The sequence below is a fragment of the Cynoglossus semilaevis genome, chromosome 8, assembly GCF_000523025.1.
Source record: "Cynoglossus semilaevis isolate Cse_v1.0 chromosome 8, Cse_v1.0, whole genome shotgun sequence".
In the NCBI taxonomy this organism is placed as follows: Eukaryota; Metazoa; Chordata; class Actinopteri; order Pleuronectiformes; family Cynoglossidae; genus Cynoglossus; species Cynoglossus semilaevis.
The window spans coordinates 20,358,680-20,365,092 of NC_024314.1; the positions used below are offsets into that span (position 1 = coordinate 20,358,680).

At 41.3% G+C, this 6,413-nt stretch overlaps 1 protein-coding gene across 1 annotated transcript in view; it reads left to right on the forward strand.

Moving 5' to 3' along the window:
* The first annotated feature begins 3,452 nt into the window (after positions 1-3,452).
* The window catches only part of chrm2a (cholinergic receptor, muscarinic 2a), a 72,946-nt gene continuing 69,985 nt past the window's right edge, over positions 3,453-6,413 (forward strand). Inside the window, exon 1 of the mRNA XM_025057698.1 lies at positions 3,453-4,214. The gene's annotated coding sequence lies outside the window, so the exon portion shown is untranslated. The remainder of the gene's footprint in view (positions 4,215-6,413) is intronic.

A 6,413-nucleotide genomic window follows, 5' to 3' on the forward strand; every position in this document is an offset into this window, starting at 1 on the left:
CCATTCTCTGCCTGGTTTTTTCGGCGGGAAAATTCGGGGGCATAACATTAAAATCAGACCCATGTAATTTTTTGACCTGCCTGCAGTCCAGATCTTATTAAAAAACCCTGGTGCATCATGACATCAGTATTCATCACTGTTGTAAAGCAAAATTACAAAAATATTCTACTCACAGCCAGTTGTAACGGTTGGCGGAACAACAGGTGAGTACAAAGTCATTTAATTTGAAAATGTACTGAAAATCTTTATCTATTTTAATTTATTTTTTACTTTGGAAGTCAATTAAGTAGTATTTTTTTGTTCTCTTTTATTATATTTACCATTTAGCCTTATCTGGGATAACCTTCAGTGATATCTGTTGCATTAAAATGTTGCTTTGCTTTTATTTTAATTTTAATGTATTTGTTTTTATTTGTTTCTTTACTAAGTTCAATCTGTATTCCTCTAACTTTTAGCAATTTCACAACAAAGCAACACAGTAATTTTTCAGTTGACGTTTTTTCTGGTGTTGAGACATGTATTTATTCATATTTTAAATTTAATTTTAGCTAAATAAGAATTTCCTTTGATTGATATCGCTTTGTTGTTCCTACATTTAAATTAGTTTAACTAAATTTTGTCAATTTCACGACGAACTTGTCCCACTGTTTGTGACTTGGTTTTCATTTCTCTGTTGGTTTGGTTTTCATTTCTCTGTTATTCGTTTGTTACATTTTAACGCAGGTGTCTTTTAGCCATTCACTTTTTTGCTGGTTTTCTTGGGCGTCACCTGTTTGTACACTGACAGGATGACGCATCAGACCAACACCAGGTCTCTTTTACGAGTCCTTTAAAAACTGTGATTTCTTCCACTAATTACAGTGCAGCAGAGGCAGATTCTGAGGCTGTCGTGTTCGTCGGCAGGTGCATACGCTGCACAAGATCCACCCCCCGCCCAGCCATTTAGGTGTGTGTTTATAGCGACAAACATACGCACACATGGAAAAATTGCAGTTTGTGTGCACACAAGATGGTGTGAGTCATGTGAAAATGAGGAGAGCTCCAGTATGTGGTGGGTGTTTAGACTGTCACACAGCGTGTTTCCTGGCCCTGGCCATCAAATGGGATTCATAATGAGGACATACATGTTTTTTTTCTGTGTCAATAACACAGCAGTTTACTGTTTAACACTCGCATGAATGAAGATTGAATCCTGGCAGCAGAAAATCATGATTTCATCTTTTGTTTTTTTGTTTCCTCCATCGCTGTTGTGGTTTTTACTTTATTCTCGGAGCCGCACTGTTTTGCATGCAACCTCCCCAGTTTTTATTGCTGCAGCAACATTGTTAAATTATTCAAGTACAGTATGTGGCGGGTTTCCTACAACCGATTCATTTTAATTGCCAGTCAAGGTTTAGAAAGACGTCATCAAACATGTCCCTAATGACTCGGTTTCCCAAAAAAGTTTTAATGGTGATGGAGTGATAGAAGATGTGAAGAAGTAGAGAAACGACAGACGAGAGGAAGCTTCAATAACTCATTTTTTTCCTTTTTTCTACCAGACAGTCATTATAGACACAGCGTTTGTCCATCACTGTGCTCATATTTGAGGTGTGTTCCAAACTGTTAAAGCAGCACTTATTATCTGTAGGGAGAATGTGTGAAAGTAATGTCTTGTTAGAATTTAAAACCTGTCATTCAGCATTTGTAAGATAAGATACTGTACGTTTGAAGTATAAGGAGTCTCTTATAAACATGACGGCCAAACGCTGCAACTTCGCAGATCTATTTTTTATAGCTTCACTCGGATATATTTGTTGCTTTAGCTACTAAAAGGTTGCTAACGCCTCAGTGAAAAACGGGATTGTTTTGAATGTATAAATCAGTTCTAGAAGGTCTGTAAGTACTGACTTTATCATCATATATCAGAGAATACAATCTCATACTTCTCAGGAGAGCCTGGTTAATGAATTCAGTCCAATGAGTTAAAAATAAACAAGACAATAAAAAGTGTTCAAACCAAGCTTAAAATATCATTGCAAATGTAATGCAACATGAACAGCTTTAACTGATTCTACCTGATGCTTCGTTGGAGTACTTGGCCTTCTAACAGACGAGGTGTTAAAGTGGACATGACATAAGTCAGCGTACTGTTCTCTGAATGGACCAAAGCTCTGGTGCGCTGGGGTCAACAATGGGGTCAAACCGTTATCCACCCACAGATCCACAAAACACACATTAAATATTATCACATTATTATCATTAAAGGATCAATTTCAAAATTGCTTTGGGTTCTGGTTTCAAAATAAGTCCATCATGCATTGCACTTTTAAGGGTATTTTGAGCATGTCCAAAGCTGATTACCACAGTCATATTTATATTCTTGTGTGTACAGGTATATTTATATATGTATATATTTATACATGTGTGTAAATATATAACATATACAGTATGTTATACCGTATATATGTGTGTGTGTGTGTGTGTGTGTGTGTGTGTAGTTGTTATATACAGTTTACTAAATTGAACAACAAAAAGAGCCGCGTGTGGATTTTTGTGTCTTGGCTGAAAAAGTCTTTCAATCTCCCGCACTCACTCACACACACACACACACACACACTAGGAGTGAGACACTTGGAGGGAGCTGCTCCTCTGACATCACCTCCCCCAGCAGATGTCAGTAAAACATTCACTTCATCTTGTATTTACTTTAGCCGTAACACTTTCTCTCCCCTGTTTATAGCAGATTGGTATGAAATAAATATGAAGTTGTTCACACCATGCAGTAAGTCAGACCAAAGAGTCCTTTCTGTCAAACAGGACCTGAGTGAGTACGTCTGGAGAAGGGCACATCAGTGACGATGAGGGGGGAAACTGTGCCTCCTGGGGCTGCGTCGTTTAAACAGGTGGAGCAGGTGTTGATCTACAGTCAGTTCACAGACAGACTGAGGCCGAGCACGAAGACAAAGACAAACAATTTACACCACGAAGTACATTAACATTCTTTCTCCTCCGTTTCTACAAATGCGTCTGATTCAGAGGGACTCTCGGTGATTTATTGCTCCAATGTAGTTCACAAATTGATTTGACTCCCTCCCACTGGCTGGATTGAACACATGGGAGTTAATAAATTGGATTTTTAAGGACAAATATTGAATTTGCAGAATTTCTAGAAAGACGGGAGCGCAGAGAGCTTGGTGTAAGGTTTCAAACTGAAGCCGGAGTGTTCTCGTAAACATAAATCAGAGATTGTTGTACAGTGATGGCAAAAATGAGTTAATGCCTTGGACTGGCTCTGTCCGTGGTGCTAGAGTTGTGATTTTTTTTTTAATTTTTTAAAATTGAGCAGCCATGTAATCATTTGCAAAAAAAAATTGAGCAGCCATGTAATCATTTGCTTTACAGTGGGGTCTCAGCACAGAAACTCAGATTTTTTTATAGAAATGATTAAAAATTTATAATTTCAGTGTAAATGGATGATTATTATTCTAATTATTCCTTAATCATATTTTGAAACAAAAAAAATGTATCTCAATAGTAAAACTAAATCATGACTGACATCTAGTCACAGGCCAGATTTGGTGGATTTGTGGGCCGGAGGTGGTCCCCGGGGCAGGAGTTTGAGACCACTACACTGCACACCAGGTCCCTAGAACCGAGTGCTTTCTTTCCTGATCTCCAGTACTAAACCCCAGACCAAGTCCTGTCTTCAACTCTGGTGCGTCACTAGAAAAGAACTAACCTGCCGTTTAAATCGGTCCCTAATTGGTCACGACCACTAATTTTCTCCCGGCACCAGAGGCAGTTCTCTGCGCCTCACATCTACACGAGTCTTATCTATATGTCAAGAAATAGGTTTACAATCTGTAGGTGAAATGTCTCTTACAATTTAAAGCACGCGTCAGAGTTACTGCTCTTTAAAAGCTCCCACTGGTTTTTCCTTAATTTAAAATAAAAAGGGAAAATAACGACTCTCATTAGCGTCAGAGGAGACGAGCCTGCCCATTTCTTCAGCCTCTCTCCCGCTCTTTAACTGGCTGTCTCTCTGTCACACATACGCACGCTCACTTACCTCCTCCTTCTCCTCCTCCTTCTCCTCCTTCCTCCCACTTTCCCCCTCGTCCAGTCGAGCTGCTCTTCTTGTCCACAGTTCCTGCAGCATGTCTCCAGACGTGCAGCCACGGTGCGATGAAGCGGACCACAGGACGCCACTATGGGCGCGAGCATGAAGGCAGGTGAGCGCTTTATTTCCACATTTCATGCAATCAGACACGAAGACATCTTGGCTCCTTCCCCTCGTTTCCTTCCAAAAACCAGATTGTATTTTGACGAAAGCTCTGCCGCCGCCGCCGCTGCTGCTGCTTCTCAGGGATGGAGACTGGTTGCTCATCGCCAGGGAGAAGAACTCTGGTTCTTCTCCAGGTGCGGAGCTGATTCCCCGTAGAACTGTTGCTGAAGCCCGTGCGTAAAAAGGCACAAGACACAAACTGGACGATCTGTTCCATCCTTCTGTGTTGTTAAATCCTAACAAACTGTAAGAAGAAAAAAGTCAGAAATATTCCGTGTGTCGTTTGATTAGAGATGAATAACATCTCCTTGTTAGTTTGTGGGGAGGATTTGCTTGTTGAACAGGATTTTCGGGGCTGTCTTTGCCCCCGGAGGTCGAAGAGGATGGAAAATTAACTTTATAAACGGCTTGACTTGGCTGTATTTGCCCAAATTTATTAATAAAATCGAATAATTGTTTGGCACAAACTTTAATCTGAAACGTCCAATATTTTTCGGTAGACTCCTCGCTGTGAATCGTTCTGCCTTGCCATCAAATGTGCATTCACGTTGATGTTCAATTGTGTTTTTATTTTTATTTTTATTTTTTCTGTCTTCTTTTTTTTATCCGTGCCTCTCCAACTGCTTCTGTTTTCTTCTTTTTTCACCGTGCCTCTCCAACTGCTTCGGAGGAGAAATCGCGTCCTCCACGGCTTGTTGTGTCCGCCTCATAGTTTGATCAGATTCCGCTCATCATGTGTGTTGACATCTCTGAGGTCTAATCTGGAGCATCTCTGCATTCGGTGGCGGGGGGAGATGCTGCGGACCTCCGTGACTGCGACTGTTTGCCCAGGAGCGCTCCGACGCGCTGGTTTCTCTCTCCGGTCTCCTGCGACTCAGAGCGCGCTTGGTCGAAGCATTAAAATAAAACTAACAGGTCGATGCAGGGAATGATTCGAAACCCTTTCTTAGAAAGACTAATAGAAAGATTTAAGTGGTGATCTTGTAGATTTATGTCAGTTTAATGACATAAATCTCTTCATAGGCGGTGCGTAAAAGCGCAACGCAGGGAACAGAAGGGTCTGGTTCAGTGGGCAGGTTTGTGTAGGGGTGCAATTCGGCATTTTTACGCACGGACATCTTCTCCAGTCGTTGTTATTTTTGCTGCACAGATCTTCAAATGTTGATATTTAATTTTCTGAGCCACTTTGATCATTTCTTCTCTGATTCTTTCGGGATATTTGAGATCATAATCCTCTTATCTTTTTTGGTAAAAATGTGCGGTTTTGACTGGTTTTGGATGAATGGTCCCCAGCTGTTGGTAATGACTTGGTGAGAAGGAGACCTCTGCTCTGGAACACATGAAACATTGATATTCCAGGGCTGTGAGGTGCAGCAGCAACGATAACGGAGCACACTTGTCGTCTTCTGCTACTTTTGTGCTGCACACACACGTCTTTGACTGAATCCCTGACAGTGATTGGTTCTGTTTGAGGACATGTCAGGTGGACAGAAACCACTGATGTGTCCTCCGGATCTGCTGCTGCTGCTGCTGCTGCCACTGGGTCGACGCTGGTTTTGTTCTTGGCGATTCATGCACAGCCCTCAGCTGAATTTCATTAGGTGACGGTGCCAGAAACACAGACAGGGATTTGCATTTTTTTTTTTTTGCTTCTGTCTGGAATCCCTAAGAAAGTTTTGCTGGCGTTAGACGAATGATACGAAGGAAATGTTCTCTTCAGAATAAAAAGGGATGACACCTAGGCTTGCAACCTTTTCGTTTGCAACACTTGGCCCAAAGGCAACAAGAGAAGAGCCATTTGTTTACCTGTAGATAAAGCTTTTTGACAGCCTATTATGTTTCCCAAGCAAATGCAATTTAAAACGGCCACAGAAACACACTGGGGTTTCATAAATCACTCCACACTACAGCAGAACCCTTCAAAAGCCACAGCAGGAGTGAAGGTCTGCTTCTTTGTTTATCTGTGAATACACAGGTAATAGTTTAATTTGGCAGGAGAACAGCCCCTGGAGGGGCAGTAATGAGATTTTAGCCCCATTTAATGCTGCAAGATCTGCACCATTAACATGCGCAGCTGGGAAAACAGGCCGATTGTAATAGGATGATGGTGATGATGAGCAGACGTCCCCGTCTTCCTCTGATGTCT